Genomic DNA, 21323 nt, shown 5'->3' with positions numbered 1-21323 from the left:
TGCTGCAATCAGTATGCAAAGGACAAAAGGGAAGCAGAGCTGAGGTGCTGTGTTCAGCTGCCCATGTTGGTGGACCTCAGCTTGGATGCACCAAGATCTCTGCAGGACTGTGCTTTGGGCTGGACTCTGGACTGCTGGACTTCAGACTTGGCTTCTTGGATTGACCCTGGACTGTGTTTCCCAACCTTTGGACTTTGCTTGTGTGGATCAACTCTCGGACTTTGAACTTTGGGCTTGGCATACTGACTTGCTGCCAGGTAGGCCAATCTGACTAGGCAATCTGACCCTGGGGCTGAAAAACCTCTTGTTTGAAGCCTAGGCCACAGACTAGGAAACCATGAGCAAAGGACATTGTACTGTAAGCTTTGCCACTGTGCTGTCCACAGCCACAGGGATGCAGACCAGATAACAGGAATGGCATAGCTCCAGTGTAAAACCCATGCATGTGTGGTCTGGGCTGTGAATCTGGCATTCTAGTACAGTAAATATTCATCTTGCCATTGCTGTGCTGGATTTCCGATTTTGAACTTGGGCTACTTCTAGAGGGCAGTCATAATCTCTGTGTTGAAATTCTTTGCTCATCCTTTCTCTCTGCCCTCATTCTCAGCAGGTGTCGTCGCATTAGCTGTTCCCCAATCAGATAATGGATGTCATAATGGCAGTAACTTCTCTTCCTCGACAGATGAATTGCCCATTCAGACTTTTAGTATGTGCACCCGATGGTTCTCCTGTTCCCAGATAAACCTCTACTGGGAAAACTGTTTATTGCTAACGGTACCTCTTTTGCCTATTGTCTTTACCTATAAATAGGCTAATTGAGTTGAGATCCTGCAAGCGTGCTCTAACTGCACAGGTCTCTAGAAGTCTCTCCCTCAATTATTCCCCTCACCGAGGTGTCTGTCCCTTTCTGACCTATAAGAGAAGCCAGCTCTAGGCCCTCTGGAAAAATAGTGTTTCTCCACTGCTTCTTGCTTAGTTGACTATGCCATTCAAGGACTTTCTACGTTTTCTGTGCAAAATGAGTGTTTTAATTACAGTACTTTTCCGTCTATAAGATGCTCCCGTATATAAGACACCCCCCCTATTTTGGGGGACTCAAATTTAAGAAAATGGGGGGAGATGGCACAGAGTTGTTCAGGTTTTTTTAAGGGGAGGATTACCCAGGGTTCTTGGGCTTTTTTGCTCACCCACACTCATCCAAAAACCCACCTCTCGTCTGTCCTCTCACCGGCAGAAGCTGCCAAACGCCCGCCCAATTGCCACACGGTCAGCCAATCAACACCAGCCATTGACACAGCAACCAATAGGACGCCCAATAGCTGCTGACAGCCGCTGCAGCAACCAATCAAACATCCACCCTATGCACTATCCATGTATAAGATGACCCCCATAATTTTAAAAGAAAACAAAACCTAGTCTTATACACAGAAAAGTACGGTAAATAAAAGCATCATCTTTAAAACAATGGTTACCATGGTGGACTCCCAAAGCTGGGCCATATAATAGATAAAAAAGGAGGAAAAATCTTTCTTTTTTTAAACTTCATTATCCTGTGTAAATAAATATTTTAAAAGGTTACAGGACCTATTTGCTGTGTACTTATTCTAGACAAGCTTAGATCATATGGTTATTCTAGATAAATTTAAATCATATGGTAGTTAACTAGGAAACTCAGATGGTTAGAGCATGGCGCTACAACTCCAAGGTTGCAGGTTTGATCCCCGTATGGGACAGCTGCATATTCCTGCATTTCAGGGGGTTGGACTAGATGATCCTCGGGGTCCCTTCCAACTCTACAATTCTATTGTCCTATTACAAAAACAAATACCAGTTTGGCCAAGAAATAAAAAATAGTGTGGATCAAATATAATGTAGAAATTCCAACACTGAGCCACATACTACCAGAGATCAAGGGGTGAACAGAAATAGTCAGTGGCTGTAGCGATGCAGTGAAGTAATGCTAAAACACAGGTTGAGAGCATGGCACCTGTGGGCATTGGTGCCCAGGAAGCTTCCTAGTGCCCAATAAGCCTCTGAACCACCCACTCTCATCCCCCCCCCCATTGCCATGAGTTGGTGAGGGTAGTTAACTTCTGAGCTTCTTTATTTTACCCAGTCAGATCCCTTGGAAAAGCAGTGTATGTGTGCGTTTGTCTTTCTTTCTTTCTTTCTTTCTTTCTTTCTTTCTTTCTTTCTTTCTTTCTCTTCTCTTCTTGAGATGGTGCTGACCTGAGGGAGGAGGAAAAGAACAGTCAGGGAGAAGTGCCCAGCCCATGGTACTCATTCAAAAATCCAAATGCAACACCGATGGTATCTAACACCTTGGAAACTCTCGAAGATGTACAAAAGTGTCCCAAGCAATTGCTGGAGGTGTGGAGATAAATTAGGCACTTTCTATCACATGTGGTGGCTATGTAAGAAAACCCAGGCATTTTGGGAGAGCACCCACTCTCCCAATTACAAAAAATGCTAAAGATTTCCTTTAAGAGAAAACCAGAAGTTTATCTTCTGGGGATTACAGATTTGGATATCCCGCAATTTATTTATTTTTTTAAAAAATGAAAGGTATGTTTTCATATGCTACAGTTGCAGGAAAAGTTCTTATTGCTACAAAATGGAAGAGTGAATGAAATCCCCTCTATTCATGAATGGATTCAAAAACTGACAGAATATGCAGCATTGGATAGTCTATCAGAAAAAGTAAAGAACAAACCAAAACAGGAATTTGTCTCAAAATGGGAGGTTTTCAAAGTTTATTTGAAAAATAACTACAGCGGTTTAAACTCTGTCGCAGCATTCAAATAATTTCAGTAGCAGCTTTAAGAAAGATGTGAGACCTAAGACAGACTAAAAATTAGTTAATTTATGATAAAAGTGTGTACTGGCAACAAGTAATAGTATAACTGAAATAAGGACTAGACGGGAGGTCGGGTCTATAGTCCAAAGACCATTTTCTACTTCATTGTTTTGTAACTAATATTGTGTTTATCACTATTTTCATTTATATTATTTTTGTTTTTCTTTTCTTTTTTGGTATATTAATAAATAAATAAACAAACAAATAAATCCAGATGTAGCCGGCTTCTCTCAAACCTAGGAACATCTCACTGCCCAGAGAGCACTCTGATCTATAAGGCTCACTGAACAGGACAACAGCACACTGGTCTATGGTTCCAAGTTATGACTCCTGCAGCTCTTTCCAAAAAGAGTAGGGATACAAAAAGAGCTTTTTGGCAAGGAAAGAAACACATTTTGTTCCAGGATTTTTCTTTGGCTTCTGGGTTGAATCCAAGATTAAATTAACTATAGAATGGTTGCATCTTATTTTAATTTAGGAATGAGGGTAGATTTAACAGAAAGAAGCAAGCAAATAACTCCCCGTGTGAATCTGAATTTGCAGTAATGAATGCGTCCCGAGATAAAGACAGGTAATTTATTTTACTAACATTATTGGTTCCCTAATAATTATCCATAAAGTCAACGAGGATTTGGCCCAATTCATATCTGCCGTTATAAATATCACTAATTAATAGATGAGTAAATTACTTGGCCTTCATTTTCAGTTCCATGGCTTCTTGGAATAGCTGTTTTTCAGAGATCTGAAAATAGCTGTTTTCCTTTTGGTGCAAAGAATGTAAGCTAGAGGAAAATATTCTCCAGCGCACATTAAGAGCAAGACTGCAATGCATCCCATTAGAACCGAATGCTACATAATGTTTAAAAGCAGGAGCAGGAGGTTTATGTCAGTACAACAACTATCGCACGGGACTGGGTTACGGGGAGACAGTTTAGCCAGGCAAAAGGAATAAAGAGTTGTTTGTACTTTATACTAATATGATATGATTTTGATTTCCCAGGGAGCAAGCCTAATGTAATCCAAAGCTCACATCATATAAACTAATATCTTACCATATCAGATTCTTAATACGAAAACAATATTCGTTTTCTCTTCACATTTAAAGGAACATATATTGTGTTTGGCTGTGCACAGATATTTTTAATATCCACATTATTTACTGATATGTCACCTTCCCTCTCAATGTGCTTTCAAAACAAAAGTTGCTTTTAAAATTTAACTGTTTCTGTGCCCACCCATTAAAGGTCACAGAGACTATTCCTATTACATGAGCAGAGAAGGTAGAAATAGAAATTAATTTGTATGCAACCCTGACAGGGAGCTGAAGGGATGCAAAATAATAATAATAATAATAATAATAATAATAATAATAATAATAATATCCATAAAAAGCAATTGTAGCAAAATGAATTATAGTGAAAATAAGAAATATGGGCTATTTTGGAGGGAGGGGGTGCCAAATTTTGTCCTTGTTCAGGGTGCCATATTACCATAGTCTACCACAGTGGCATAGCGTGGGTTGTCAGCACCCGGGGCAAGGCAAGTAATTTGCGCCCCCTAACCCGTGGATTTGTGCCCCCTAATCCTACCCCCCAGATGTTGCGCCTGGTGCGGCCGGCCCCCCCTGCACCCCCCACGCTACGCCACTGGTCTACCATAGTCTAGGGCATAAACCTGTGGAGAGAGGAATGAAACTGTCCTTTTAGTCTGACTATGATGTCACATTTACTGTATTCCCAAGGATAGTGGAGGAGAGTATAGCTGCCACCTTCTGCCCTCACACAGGATTTGTCCAGCCATAGCTGCACAGCCTGGGAGTGGCATACACGGATATCTACACAGGGCCGGCCTCCCCATGAGGCAAGGTGAGGTGGTTGCCTCGGGCAGCAGATCCAGCCTCCTCTGCTGCCAATTGCTGCCTCCTCCTACTCTGTGCCTACCCACCATCACAGCCTGCCCCTCAAGTTACCACCTGCTGTCTCCATCCCCATCCTGATCCATTTCACTAGACATCTGAGCCCAGTCCCCAAATTTCCACTTATAAGAAGGAGATGCTGGTGAAACAACTGGAGTTACATTTAAAACACACTGGAGAAGACTTCATGTGACGCAATGCAATGATCGGAGGGCATTGAGCTGTAACTTCTCATAGCTAAGTGGGAAATGTTTTTCAGGTCAACCTGGGTAAATTTGTGAAGGGACATGTGCCAGTGGTGGCTCCGGCAAGAGGCAAAAGTGGTCAGAGCAATGAATGTCAATGTTACCTCAGTGTAGTAGGCTAATAGTAATTTATATGCACATGCTCACACACTCCTCTCTATTCTCCATCCAGAGAAGTAAAAGGCACTGTCAGAGTTCAAGGACACATTCCACGCAGGCAAAAACTCTTGGGTTGTGGAGCAGGGGTGGTGAGCGATGTGGTGTGAGGTAAGGGTGTGTGGCCTGAGGTGAGTTTTGAGGGTCAGATAGAAAAGCCTGGAAGGTTGTCTTTGACCCCCACAGACCCGAGGTCCCTCATACCCTCTCTCCTTTCAAGCTGTTCCAGTGCTCAGTGTTTCTCAGATATGTACCTTTATTCCTTCTACTCTAAATTATCTTTTGTCTAAGGAAAATAATATTTTCAAAATACTGGGCAAAATGTACCTATGTACCAGCCCAATAGTATTTCAGCTACCAGAAGAAAAGCAGGATTAGTACAAACCTATGCACCAAATTGGTGCAAATTGGGACATGGGTGGCACTGTGCGTTAAACCATAGAGCCTAGGACTTGCTGATCAGAAGGTCGGCGGTTCGAATCCCCGCGACGGGGTGAGCTCCCATTGCTCGGTCCCTGCTCCTGCCAACCTAGCAGTTCGAAAGCATGTCAAAGTGCAAGTAGATAAATAGGTACCGCATAAACAGCGTTTCCATGCGCTGCTGTGGTTCACCAGAAGCGGCTTAGTCATGCTGGCCACATGACCCAGAAGCTGTACGCCGGCTCCCTCGGCCAATAAAGCATGATGAGCGCCGCAACCCCAGTCAGCCACGACTGGACTTAATGGTCAGGGGTCCCTTTACCCTTTATCTTATGCACCAAAATATCCAGAACTAAGGTATTTGTCAGAAGAGGAAAGTGAGGTGTGCTGCTGTACATACTTCAATTTACAATTTTACTCAAAGCTTAATGGTACACACAAGCATATATATAGCATGAGGACAGCCAATGTATGCTGAGATCATTTTAGAAACACACACATCAATTTTCCTAGGTTAAAGGAACACATATGCCAATATAGTGGGAGGGGAGAGGGAATGTTTCGAAGGGGCATTCCTAATTAACCTTCAGTGTTTTCATGACATCCCTTTAACCTAAATATAGATGTCATTAATCCAATGGAAAACTAATTTGGGTTAAGAAAAGCTGTAATGAATTTCCCCCCTCTTCTCATTGAATTATTGACCCACTACTTTCATTAAGGAGAACCAAGCAAAGGAAATCATACGGCTTTCGTGTTTATCTTGTTATCCTCATGTGGATATGTTTTCCGCCACTTATTTATAAAAAAAGGATTCTTGAAAGCACACATTCTATTGATTGCAGGTGTTTATAATATTATTTCATATTTAGCCTGGGCTCTCAGGTTCAAGGGAGAAAAAATAATCAATGGGGAACTGTGTAAAAAAAGAAAAAGAAAATTGAGAGATGGCTGTCAGCAAGAAGGACGATTCTTTCATAATTTTCTAGTTCTATTTTAGATCCAAACAACACAACACATGCATACACTCATGCATGGGGGTGGGGGAGACGATTTGACAGATCCTATAAATGAGGAAAAAGCGCTTTCCAAGGAGGAAGTTTGGAGCAAAAAGGCTAAAGGTGAACAGGGCATTTAATGCTCTGCCAACCAGGTGAACTTTTAACCTGTACAGACCTAAACAGATTAGGACTTATCTATTTGGTAGATCTCCTTCCTCCCTCAAACTCAACCACTGCTGTCTTTTAATAATAATAATAATAATAATAATAATATCTTTATTGTCATTGCCCCCTCTCGGGGACAACGAAATTACTTGGCTGTTCCATCCACCCAACACCATCTGGGATTCCCAAAAATTCAGATCCAGAGTATCTTTTAGAAAAGCTATAATTCAGCAAGGTTTTGCGACAGGGGAAGAGAAGAGGTTCTTTTAAGGCCTGATTTTTAAATGAATTAGGAATATGCATACCAGGGAAGTTCTCCTTAGCCAGCTGAGAATCTGACCTAAAGACCCATCTCAATGAAGAAGTAAGACTGATAAACTCCAGAATTCTTCTCAGGTCCAGACTGACAAATGCTTAGGGTCAGGAGAGGAGCAGAATCTTTATCAGCCAAAGATCATTGGCTGACATTGCTTTGACTGTCAAAGCCCCACTTTGCAAGACCTCCATTGAAATGCAACCACATAGCTGAGAAGTGAGGAGGAGACTCTTTTCACATGGAGAACCTGCCCTGCCGGGGGGTGGGGGGTGGCGTTAGACATCTGTTTCAAAGGGGTTGGAATATGCAGACCAATATTTGTCTTAATCCCTTTGAATGGGCCTTTTCTGTGAGTCGAGTCAAGTCATTTATTACGGCCAATGACCAGGATCAAAACAAAAAATGTCAATTACAATATTTAAAAGTTCAAGGCAAAGTAAAATAATATAAAATCACATACAATGGTACCTCGGGTTACATACACGTCAGGTTACATACGCTTCAGGTTACAGACTCCACTAACCCAGAAATAGTACCTTGGGTTAAGAACTTTGCTTCAGGATGAGAACAGAAATTGTTCTCCAGCGGCGCGGCAGCAGCAGGAGGCCCCATTAGCTAAAGTGGTGCTTCAGGTTAAGAACAGTTTCAGGTTAAGAACAGACCTCCGGAACAAATTAAGTACTTAACCCGAGGTACCACTGTATAAAATAATATAAAATCATGTATAAATGACAGAGCAGTTCTGGGCCTTTTCTGTGGTTGCTCCCCATTTGTGGAATGTTCTCCCCAGAGAGGCTTGCCTGGCACCATAATTACTTGTCTTTAGGCACCAGGCAAAAACATTCCTCTTTACCCAGGCCTTTGGCCATTAAGCAATATATGGCCTTTTAAAATTAGAGGGACTGTTGTTATGATTCTTGCTGTGATTGTTTTATTGTTTTCTTATTATTACGCAATGTAAATTATGTTTTAAAAGTTGTACACTGCCCTGGGATCTTCGTTTAAAGGGTGGTATATAAATTGAATAAGTAGTAGCAGCAGCAGCAGCAATAGTAATAATTCATTTTCTTTCTTATAAACCACATTAAAAAAACCCATCAGGTTATGTCAGGAGAGTTCGGTCAATTGGACAACAGTCATTCTTACAAAGTGTTGGTGCTGACCTTTAAAGCCCTAAATGGCCTCGGCCCAGTATACCTGAAGGAGCGCTTCCACCCCCATCACTTAGCCCAGACACTGAGGTCTGCCTCTGAGGGTCTTCTGGCAATTCCCTCACTGTGAGAATTGAAGTTACAGGGAACCAGGCATAGGGTCTTCTCGGTGGTAGCGCCCTCCCTGTGGAACACCCTCCCTTCAGGTGTCATGGAGATTAAGAACTATACAACTTTTAGAAGACATTTGAAGGCAACCCTGTATAGGGAATTGTGGCGATCACACAGGGCCCCCGGACGTTTGACGGTCTATTGACCCTGTGCCACCACTGTGATTGCTTTCTTCGCTGCTACCAACCCGCTTCCCTCGGGTACACACAGAGTCCAGACAGTTGTTAACATTAACAAATAATCAAGTTTATTTTTATAGGCATGAACAAGCTTATGGTTTCAGTTAATTTTTCTTGGCAGTTTCTTAATCTTAGTTTCTTTTACTGTCCTATAAGTTCCTAACAACTTCAGACTGATTATCCCAACTATCTATCCGACTCCACCTAACAATTCCTCTCACTCTCTCACAAGACAACTTGACCAACCCACAGACTTATCCTCCCTCTTTCTTCTCCAACTCCCAACTGACTTTCATACACTCCGACTCTAACTCTAACTCCTCCTATCAGTTTCTCTCTGGCCAGTCACATCACACTCATTTAACTCTTTCCTTATGACCCACCTAGGAGGCAAACGCTACAGGAATTTTTTGACATTTCACGTTTTATTACGTTTTTATATTCTGCTGGATGCCGCCCAGAGTGGCTGAGGAAACCTAGCCAGATGGGCGGGGTACAAATCTAACAACAATGTTTTGTGATGGGTTAAGTGACAGAGCCAACCTGTAAACTCTTGTCTGTGTGATAAATCTGTGCCTTTTTGATCCCTGCCACTGAGATGCTACTGAAAGGGAGTGGGGAGACTGGCAGGGATGTTTTCAGAGGTTTGAATGAAAAACACTTAACACTTCCTCATACAGGGGCACAGACCTGAAATTTCTACAGAAGGCTGTACTGCTAGTGAGTTACTGACAAATTTATGAGCATATACAACAAGGAATGATAAAGTGGAACAGCTACCTTTGTGTTCTGAATGAGAGTCTTGGTATTAAGTGGAAGACATGCAAATTAAATGCATGTATTCCTGGCACTGCCAAGTTGAAATATCAAGTGCTCCAAAGGTTAGCGCTTACCATGTTGAGCCTATGTGGTTTCTGGAAATGATTTTAAAAGGCATGCAAATGTCTGATGGAATTCAGTGTTATCAAATACCAAACCCCTAGTGCGTGATCTTTCAAAGAAAGGGAGTGAGAAAAACCGAACTCCATTTAACCAAGATAGGTCTCTATTTCCGTGTGAAAAGGGCTTCCTTGTTGTTGTTTTATCATGAGCTGCTAAAAAGCAGTGCAACCATGGATGGAGAATACGTCGCGTTAAGAGTTCCTGAACGCTGGCTATAATCCAGGGGTTTGCAAACTGGTCCATGGACCACCTATGGACCATGAACTTCATTCAGGTGGTTTGAAGCAATTCCTTCTTGAGTCTTCATATTTATTTTTAATGGTGTTCTGTTGCTTCTTTTATTTCTTGTACTGTACTTTATGGAATTCAAATTGTAGTACAATAGAATACAATACAGAAGAATTAAAAGTAGGAATAATCATACAGTTTAAAATCAGGCATCATCTAGCACAGTGATTTACAACAGGCAGAAAAATAAGCAAGTCCATCAGCAATTTGCAAGTTGTCAGTGGAGGAGGGGGGAGTTTGGGGACCACCAATATAACCACTATCCAGCATTCTTTCCTTTTTAATTCTTAAAAAAGGGACAGAACTAACCCAAAAAAGAAATGTTTGTGGTTCAAATTTATCTCTGTGTGACCAGGCGGCGACAGCCCCAGCCCCCAGGGATCATAAGGAAGGAATAAAGACTCTGACAAAGTTATATGGAATTAAAATTAAGCCACAACTTTTTTAAACTTCCAAATGTAGGAAGAACTTGGCTTAGGCCTTGGGCATGTATCCCTCCCAGCCCCCCAGCCAGGGGAACTGGGACTCATCAGGGTAAATGGGATATGGGGGTGCTCTGCGAGATGTAAGTGTAGCACAGGGGTGGCTAACTCCCAAGAGACTGTGATCTACTCACAGAGCTAAAAACTGGCAGTGATCTAACCCTCTTTTGGGGGGTTCAGGACAAAGTTGTTGAGCTTTTTCAGGAAGGAGGTAAAATGTTGAGCTTTTTTTAGGGGAGCCACAGTTGTTCAGCTTCTTTGGGGGGAGCCAATGATCTACCAGTGATCTACTGCAGACGTCCCGTGATCTACCTGTTGGCAAGACAATATCCACTTGTGCAGGGTAGTTCACTGACAACCTTTCAGTGTATGGCCAGTGACACCCATATAAATAACCCCTTTAAGAGGGGGACCCTGGAATTGTCGCCGCAGGGGGGTGAGTCACCACTTTATTGAACAGAGAATCTCACCACTGTTGGTAAGCCTATTTCAAACTATATGCTCCACAATTAAGAAAAATGTTTTAACTTGTAATATATAATATATCCTGATTCTTTAGATATATTTGCAAGATACTGCTGTCTTTGCCATCTTTTTAAGCATTCGATATCTCTAAGATGACCAGGTGTAAAGCAAGGGAACATGGTTCCTCTATTTTAAATTGTTGCATTGAAGAGGGGACATTGGATCTTTCAAGTGAGGAGCATGCATAGGTGAATTGGCCAACCTATAGGCTGCTGAAATCCTGTTAAAATAGAAAGTTTCCCTAGATGTGCACCATCCCTCTATCCATTTCTCTCGAGTCTTTCATAACACAAACAGGGAAACCAAGTTAGCTCTATCCGCCTCACATCTTATGGTTAGAGGAAATCAGCAATATTCCTTCTTTCAGAAGTATTGCATGTCAGAAGAAAGCTAAAGTGGAATAGGAAGAAAACTGACAGATGCATCCCAATCCTATCACAGGTAGAGTGAATAAAGAAGGTAAAGGATACTCATTTCCAGTGAAAAAGTCAAAAGGCAAGATATCCAAGCCATAATATAGCTGTCATGCAATCGTCGGCTGCAATGTTGGAGATGCTGAGAAGGAAGATTTGGCTTTTTGAACACCTTTAATAGGCTTCCTCAGAGTTTTAATTAGTAAGAGATCCAAGCAGTAGCTGACAGCTGGCAGAATCTTCTGTCTCAAGTTAAAGTCAAACTAATTAAGATTCTAGAAGGAAAACATATTTCTTCCAGCACCCTTAATCAGTCAACTTTGGTTAGTAAAGCAATATGGAACCTTTTGCCTTGACAACTTCATAACCTTGGAAATGTGAAACTTCTAAATAATAATGAACCAATTTTTCAACAAGGCCACTCAGAGTGCCTCGACAGACCAACTACTATGCTTGCATGTTCCTCCCTCCCGTTTAATTTCATTCTGTTCATACTGTTTAGGATTTAACTTTGTGAATTTCCTGTTGATTATGGTCCAATCTGAAGGCACAATGCAATATGATCTGAAAGGGATGCAAATTAAATTATGAATGGGGGACCTTCCTCCCTACTAGTTCAGACATAAAGTGGACATACTGAGTTATTTTTCTACATAGTCCATAATTTCCTGAACCACTCCTGTCCATCGTGGACTTGCACTGGCATGGAAGCAAATTAGTTTCTGTATGAAATACTGTAGATTCTTGGCTCTTTTGGGGTAGATGTGTTGGAATCTTCTTGGCTTCCATTCAATTCTAGCTAAACCCTTCAGTGGTCTAGTTGCATGATTGCTTTTTAGCTTCAACTATACAGGTCCCAAGCATGTATTGACATTAACACATGCACACAACTGCACCATGGGTTTTGCATTCAAGGTTGCTGCTTAGCTGGTGCATGCCTACATCACGTTTCTAAAGACTAACGACCAGGGCCTGCAAAGTCTGTGATGCAATGTGACTTGGAGTAAAGTGTGCATAAGGAGTCTGTGCCACATTAAAAAATAAAAATACCTCAAATTGAAACTACAGCAGCACAAATGAAGCAAGATGAATCTGAGGAAACTGACTGTTCTCCCCCTGCCCTGAAATCCATGGCCTGTTTTCAAGGCAATAGATCCCACAGTGTAGGGTTTCACCAAACCCTAACAGCATTTATCTAAAGCATAGATTCCTAAACATTGTCTATGTTGGCTGGGGCTGATGAGAGTTTGAAGCCATCAACATCTAGAGGGCCACATCTCTGTCCCTGGTCTAAAGCATGGAGGGCTTGTTTTGAGCACCCTTGGGGTGGGGAAAGGAGGCTGGACACCAGTAGGTGGTAGGCAGTGGGCACACAGAAGAGGTGGAAAGTAGTGCACTCCTTGGATGACAGATCTGCCACCTCTCCCAGCTGTCTGGAGCCTGCAGCCCTGAGGCAACTGCCTCACCTTGCTTCATTGCTGGGCCAGCCCATTAACTTGGTGCTATGCGTGAACCAATCGTCTGTAAAGACTCTGGGGTGAAGGAAATATGCTCCAGATGTGTTCAGGGATGCTTCTGCTATTTTCCAGGTTTGTACTCTGTTACTAAGATGCTAAGGATGAGCTCTGGAACAAATTAAGTACTGCTAACAAGAAAAGGGGAGATGGAAACTACTTTTATAGCTGTAAGGCTGGTCTTCAAAATGTTTTTGGCATTTACTTAGGACTGAATACGAAGTATGATAAAAAAGAAAGAAAATTGGGTTTAATAATGGAAGATGCTATAGAAAATCTATCAGAGAAAGCACTGGTGATTAATAAAATGGCATTTCTACCTCATCTCCACCCAATTTATCCCTGAGATGAAAATATGGGATAAGAAATTTACATTCAACTCACTCAATTAACCTACGAAATGAGTCCCTTTTTGATGTCTGAAAACAGTAGCCTGAGGTTCAGTTGCCACACTCCAAGTCATATCTGTGCATAGCAGAAATATCTGTACGTGTCCTCTGCTGAAAAATACTTCATTGCTGTATGCAGGGTCCCCCCCCCAGCCCTCTTAGGCCCAGTTCACACAACCATGAAAGCAACCTGAATGAGGTTTGAGGGAACAAGACTAGGATTTGAGTGTGCAGTTAAGCCATTGTGCAGTTAATTGACCGAGGTGTTAATTTTTCCTTTCAAATTTTCTGGTAGTTATGACCAGATACCATTGGTAGGAATCCAATGTGGCTCCCTCCAGAGGGAAATGACTCCCTCTTGCCCCAGCCAGGATGGCCAGTAGTCAAGGATTGTTGGAGCTTTCGCCCACATCGTCTGGAGAACAGCACTTTGGCTACCCTAGCCTAAGAAGGTCATGGGCAGAGACAGGGGATGATGCCACACAGAGAAGTGAGAGTGGGGGCAATCCTTGCCGTAGCACTGCCACACTTCTCTGTTCCTCTGCCACTCCCCAGCCAGGTGATGTTGAGAATCTCTTGGTTGAATTCCATGGTGTCTCTTAAGACTCCATCTTGTTCCAGATGCTGCTTAGCATCTATGTGAAACTGTAGGGGCCAGTGTTCTGCTGATATTTGTACCTTTTTTCTCTCTCTTGACAAGTTATGTGGAGGCTGGTCATAAAACAGGAGTGGGGAGGATGTGGCCCTCCAGATATTGTTGTACTACAACTTCCATTTTTCCGAAACATTGGCAATGGTGACTACAGCTGGTGGGAGTTTTAGGCCAATAATATCTGGAGAACCACAGATTCCCCATCCTGGACACAATGAAATTAGCACTTTGAAGAAATATTCAGGATGGCTTGATGGACACTGGGGTTTCACCTGTTGCACCAACCTTAAAATAATCATGAAGTGCCTGAGTGGTATAGATCACTGCTTTAATTTCAGTTGAAGAAGGAGCAAAAAGGGTTTTCTTGTGTGTGTGTGTTTCTTTGTGGCTCATTAGCTGTTTTCCCTGTGTAAAGGTCAGAGGGGGCAGGGTTTCTGTTGAGGCAGGGGATTAGCTGTGGGAGGAGCTTATCAGAGTTTGCAGGGCATCAGTTGAAGAAGGAGCAAAAAGGGTTTTCTTGTGTGTGTGTGTTTCTTTGTGGCTCATTAGCTGTTTTCCCTGTGTAAAGGTCAGAGGGGGCAGGGTTTCTGTTGAGGCAGGGGATTAGGTGTGGGAGGAGCTTATCAGAGTTTGCAGGGCATCAGTTGAAGAAGGAGCAAAAAGGGTTTTCTTGTGTGTGTGTGTTTCTTTGTGGCTGATTAGCTGTTTTCCCTGTGTAAAGGTCAGAGGGGGCAGGGTTTCTGTTGAGGCAGGGGATTAGCTGTGGGAGGAGCTTATCAGAGTTTGCAGGGCAGCGGCGCGCGCCTAGTGGCGCGCGCAGTTACATCCATCTTTTAAATTTAGGGGAGCTAGTCTCAAACGTTTGTGGGGGGAGATCTAGGTGTTTTTTTGTGTGGGGGAAGTTATTTGTCCTGTCTTCAAGCTTTTTATGATGGAGGACCTCTGTAGCCAACCCCAACGACACGATCTCAAGATGGAAGGGGAGGGAACAGCTGCAGTCGCCTGCGATTCCTGCGCAATGTTTGCCATCTTGCCAAAGGTTGAAGGCAGCTTTACCTGCAGCAATTGCATGTTGATTGCTCTCTTAAAAGACAAAGTCCAGCAACTGGAGGAACGTGTAGCTACGCTCCAAAGAATTAGAGAGCTGGAGCTCTTCTTGGAAGCAACAGAGCACACCGTCTCCACCAAGGAGGAGACAGGGGACTCCCCTGAGAAGGAGTCTAGTTCACCAACACAGGAGCCAGATATATGGAGAAACGTGACTCAAAGAAGTAGGAGGCCCAGGGTTCACTCTGATTGCTTAGAAATACACAATCGCTTTGAGGTCCTCTCCCCTAGCATGGAAGACGAAGAGCAGACTCCATTTGAGGATCTCTCCCTCATTACAGTCGATCAGGTATATGAAGACGAGCAGCAAAGTCAGTCCTCAGGGAATGTGCAGGCGACCTTGGAACGGACAGCTCACGGAAGAACCCCGACCAAACCCAAGAGGAGGCGTGTAGTGGTGATAGGGGATTCCCCACTGAGGGGAACAGAAGCAGTGATCTGTGGGCCTGACAAGATGTCTCGGGAAGTGTGCTGTCTCCCCGGGGCTAAGATCCAAGATGTAACTGAACGACTGCAAGAAATCATAAAACCCACTGACAAATACCCCTTCCTCTTGGTTCATGTGGGAACCAATGACACTGCAAGCAATAGCCTCCAGAAGATCAAAAGAGACTACGAGGCTCTCGGCAGGAAATTGAAGCAACTAAATGCACAAATTGTCATCTCATCTGTCCTCCCAGTTGAACGACGTGGCCCAGGGAGAGAGGGGAAAATAGTGGAAGTGAACAGCTGGCTTCGCAAATGGTGTAAACAGGAACGGTTTGGATTCTTAGATCACGGACTGCAGTTTCTTGAAGATGGACTTCTGGCAAGTGATGGGCTGCACCTCACAACGGTTGGGAGAAATGTTTTTGCCAAAAATCTCAGAAACCTCATCAGGAGGGCTTTAAACTGACTAATGTGGGGGAGGGAGACAGTGCTCCTGAAGGTAGGAGCCTATCAATTAATGAAGATGATCATCCAAATGTCATAGACCAAATGGAGAAAACAGCACACGGACCTAGTGGTGGGAGGAAAAAATCCTTAAATAAGAGACACGGGGGAATGATTAATGGACTTCAATGTCTGTACACTAATGCGCAAAGCATGGGAAATAAACAAGATGAGCTTGAGCTCTTGGTACAGCAAACTAAATATGACATAATAGGCATCACTGAAACCTGGTGGGATAAGTCCCACGATTGGAATGTAATAATGGGGGGATACAATCTATTTCAGAGAAACAGACCAGACAAGAAAGGAGGAGGAGTGGCGTTATATGTCAGGGATGTGTATACCTGTGAAGAGATCCAAGATTTAGATCCTCAAAGCCAAAGTGAGAGCATTTGGGTCAAAATTAAGGGAGAGAAGAATAACAGAGACCTCATTGTGGGAGTTTACTATAGATCCCCAAGCCAAACGGAGGACATAGATGATGCCTTCCTGGAACAGATGGCCAAGCATGCAAAAGGAAGGGAGATAGTAGTAATGGGGGACTTCAATTACCCGGATATTTGTTGGACGTCAAACTCAGCCAAGAGCATAAGGTCAAACAGATTCCTCACTGGCCTTGCAGACAACTTCATTGTCCAGAAAGTGGGAGAAGCAACAAGAGGAACAGCCATTTTAGATCTGGTCCTAACCAATGTTGATGACCTGGTTAGTGGGGTAGAAGTGTAAGGATCATTAGGCGCGAGTGATCATGCTCTTCTGAAGTTTACTATACAGCGGAAAGGAGCAGCCAAGCATACTAGGACTCAATTTCTTGACTTTAAGAAAGCCGACTTCATAAAACTTAGGGAAGTGCTGGGTGAGATCCCATGGACAACAATACTAAAAGGAAAGGGAGTTCATGATGGCTGGGAGTTTGTTAAGAGGGAGATACTAAAAGCACAACGTCAGGCAATACCAATGAGACGGAAACATGGAAGGTGCCTAAAGAAGCCAGGGTGGCTATCTAAAGAACTTTTAACTGAATTAAGATTAAAAAAGGATGTGTACAAAAAATGGAAAAGGGGGGAAACCACCAAAGAGGAATTCAAACAAATAGCCAGCACATGTAGACACAAAGTCAGAAAAGCTAAAGCACAGAATGAACTCAGGCTTGCTAGAGAGGTTAAAAGCAACAAAAAAGGCTTTTATGGGTATGTTCGTAGCAAAAGGAAGAACAAAGAAACTGTGGGGTCACTCAGAGGAGAAGATGGTGAAATGCAAACAGGGGACACAGAAAGGGCTGAACTACTCAATGCCTTCTTTGCCTCAGTCTTCTCCGATAAAGAAAACAATGCCCGACCTGAAGAATTTGGAGCAAATGATTCAGCAAAGGAAACACAGCCCAGAATAACTAAGGAGATAGTACAAGAATATTTGGCTAGTTTAGATGTATTCAAGTCTCCAGGGCCAGATGAACTGCATCCAAGAGTATTAAAAGAACTGGCAGATGTGATCTCAGAACCACTGGCAGTCATCTTTGAGAATTCCTGGAGAACAGGCGAAGTCCCGGCAGACTGGAGGAGGGCAAATGTTGTCCCTATTTTCAAAAAGGGGAAAAGAGAGGACCCAAATAATTACCGCCCAGTCAGTCTGACATCAATAGCAGGGAAGATTCTGGAGCAGATCATTAAGCAAACAGTCTGTGAGCACCTAGAAAGGAATGCTGTGATCACCAATAGTCAGCATGGATTTCTGAAAAATAAGTCATGTCAGACTAACCTGATCTCGTTTTTTGACAGAATTACAAGCCTGGTAGATGAAGGGAATGCAGTGGATGTAGCCTACCTTGATTTCAGCAAGGCATTTGACAAGGTGCCCCATGATATTCTTGTAAAGAAGCTGGTAAAATGCGGTCTTGACTATGCTACCACTCAGTGGATTTGTAACTGGCTGACTGACCGAACCCAAAGGGTGCTCATCAATGGTTCCTCTTCATCCTGGAGAAGAGTGACTAGTGGGGTGCCACAGGGTTCTGTCTTGGGCCCGGTCTTATTCAACATCTTTATCAACGACTTGGATGATGGACTCAAGGGCATCCTGATCAAATTTGCAGATGACACCAAACTGGGAGGGGTGGCTAACACCCCAGAGGACAGGATCACACTTCAAAACGACCTTGACAGATTAGAGAACTGGGCAAAAATAAACAAGATGAATTTTAACAGGGAGAAATGTAAAGTATTGCACTTGGGCAAAAAAAATGAGAGGCACAAATACAAGATGGGTGACACCTGGCTTGAGAGCAGTACATGTGAAAAGGATCTAGGAGTCTTGGTTGACCACAAACTTGACATGAGCCAACAGTGTGACGCGGCAGCTAAAAAAGCCAATGCAATTCTGGGCTGCATCAATAGGAGTATAGCATCTAGATCAAGGGAAGTAATAGTGCCACTGTATTCTGCTCTGGTCAGACCACACCTGGAGTACTGTGTCCAGTTCTGGGCACCACAATTCAAGAAGGACACTGACAAACTGGAACGTGTCCAGAGGAGGGCAACCAAAATGGTCAAAGGCCTGGAAACGATGCCTTATGAGGAACGGCCAAGGGAGCTGGGCATGTTTAGCCTGGAGAAGAGGAGGTTAAGGGGTGATATGATAGCCATGTTCAAATATATAAAAGGATGTCACATAGAGGAGGGAGAAAGGTTGTTTTCTGCTGCTCCGGAGAAGCGGACACGGAGCAATGGATCCAAACTACAAGAAAGAAGATTCCACCTAAACATTAGGAAGAACTTCCTGACAGTAAGAGCTGTTCGACAGTGGAATTTGCTGCCAAGGAGTGTGGTGGAGTCTCCTCCTTTGGAGGTCTTTAAGCAGAGGCTTGACAACCATATGTCAGGAGTGCTCTGATGGTGTTTCCTGCTTGGCAGGGGGTTGGACTCGATGGCCCTTGTGATCTCTTCCAACTCTATGATTCTATGATTCTATGATTCTTCTATGATTCTCTTCCTCCAGGTTTAATCCAGCTTCTCTGTCTACCAAATCCCTACAATTCCTGCTTAAAGAAAGTTACAGTAAGGCCATCTCCAGGAAGCTTTCCAAGACCAGGAAACTGCCTGCAGAGCACTGAATAGCAGCAAGACTGGGCGGGGGGGGGGGGGAGTAAAAAGCTACACAAATAATTTTGATGCTCAGTCATAATCTGGGGCATGTCAGTCTAGGGCTTCTGTCTTTTGGTTGCAGTTGACTTTCAGTTGGTCCTCCTGGTTCGGAAATAAAATTTATGGGCATCAGAAACTCTGTGTGAACAAGACTGGGGTCATTGTCAGAATAATCTGTAGGCCTTCAACCACAAGCTAGTCGCCAGAATTGCTGCATTTCATTTTTACTCTAGTCCACAAGTTGTTTCTTTCCTTTACACTTTCAGAGTTACCTGCCTCTATTTCTCAAGTCAGCTAATTTCAGTCCTGTCTTTTCCACTTCGCTTCAATTTGCAAGCTACCCTTCTCTGTCCACTCTAGTTTACATCTTACTCTTTGCCTCTCCATCACACGATTTTTCTCCAGAAGTCCACAACCAATTATTTGTTTCCGCTACTGAAACACAGAGCTCGATGTGAGCTCTTGTAACTGCTGCAGAGCATCAACATTTCCACTGCTGGACTCTGCAGTTTCAGGAGAAGGAAAATACCCTCACATTTTCACCCTTTCTTCGTAAATTGGTTAGACCTTCCATTGCCGTTTCTCTGTGCTCACCGTTTGCTATAATTCTGGGCTCTGATAGAAGGAAAGGTGGAAAAGAAATACAATCACAAGAGATAAAATTAATTATCTGAACTACTTCTGAAATTTTAATTATTTAGTCCCCGGCGCTTTACTATGATGTGTAGCATACTGCCCAACTCTTTTAAAATGTGGCCTGAACATTTTTGTTGGGAAGTCTGGTTTCTGGAGCAACGCTAGTTATTACTGATAGTGCAAATTGCCTAGCAGCTTAGGCCAAGTTTGCTGTTCTGGGGGCATAGTTTCTGCATTACATGTGAAAGATCCTCAGTTCCATTCCTGCAGGAACCCATATCTGGGGGAAGGGAGAAACCACACATTTAAAGACATTGTGATGTCATGTACCATCAACTCAGTGATGCTTACTGGATGGTCTTCAGCCAGTCTTCGTATCTCAGCCTAACCAATCTCACAACAGGGTTGGATGCAAAGGCTTTAACCTCGTTCATTTCCAAATGTTCATCAGTATGCCTGCTCTGCTCCATTTGTGTGCGTTTTTTCCCTGGAAAAATCATTTAAAATCCACATGAATCTAGTGTTGTTGTTTTTTAAAAAACCAAATAATTACAAAGTGGTTCAAAGGCTGACTTTCTCATTTTGGAACATGTTTGGGTGGATTTTGCATTGCCTGAAAAACAAAAACTTTTTTTTTGATAACTTGTTGATGGACCTTGAGCAATCACTCCTAGTTGAGCACTAATCTAGCGCCCTGTGAATGTGGTCCAAGTGAATAATTATTGCACAAAAAAGTATCACCCCAAAGGGGATACAAATTAATTTTGGAAACATGTTTCTATTACTCTTCATATGCCTTCAATGCTCCCCTAATAAGTAGCTGCAGAGAAATAATTGACTTGGTCATTCAATCTGAACATGTAGTCAATGGTTATTAAGCTCTGACACATGTCGGTGGAATTTAAATAGTCAAAGTGCAATTAAAATTGGAAATGCAAACTCAGTTTATAATACAATTGTGCTGCATTACGATAGCCTAATGTAATAACCTTTGCCTTGACAGCAGACAATTCACCTTCTAGTTTTTGAATTGTCTGTATTCTGGCTAATTCGCTACTCATGCAATAATTGGTTGATACAAATTTAGACATCTGCAGCTACAAATAATCTTCTTGTAATTAAACAAGTGCATTGTACTTCTAAAAATAAATTTGCTGCTTTAGGAGGAAATAGAGGAGTCCAAGCCAACAAACAGCTTCCTAGCAGATCTAAGTATTTCTCCTTTCTTTCTTACTACAAGTATGATGGGCAACAAAATGCTGCAGTGTGGAGCATCCTTGCTCAAGTTTTCAGCCACTCCATTCCTTTTCTTCTCCCATCTCACCCCTTCCAATAGTCAGCACACCTTCCCCACTGAATATCCTTCATTCTCATTGAGCTGCTTTGGCATCCTCTGCTTTATAGATTTTTCTCTTGATTTTCTTTGTACTTTTAGAAATCTTGGGGTTCCCCCCGGATTGCTGATACCCCTTTCCTGTGCAAGAATGATGCCATTTTGGCTACATAATTATAGGCCCTGGGATTAAGGCACCAATTAAGAGGCTGTAGAGTTCAGCTGAGGATCCAAAGTCAAATTCTTATTAAGAAAAATGAAATGAAACTTTTGGTCCCCACCCCAATTCATTATTGGGAAAATTAAAAATGATTATAGCTGATTTATTTTAATAGAATTTCATAAAATTTGCAGGCACAGACACTCCTCTAGAGTGGATAAAGCCAGCCACAT

This window comes from Podarcis vaucheri (assembly GCF_965113315.1).
Source record: "Podarcis vaucheri genome assembly, chromosome: 6".
NCBI classification, from domain to species: Eukaryota; Metazoa; Chordata; class Lepidosauria; order Squamata; family Lacertidae; genus Podarcis; species Podarcis vaucheri.
The sequence above is the reverse complement of the archived record's forward strand: the minus strand, read 5'-3'. Positions refer to the sequence as shown.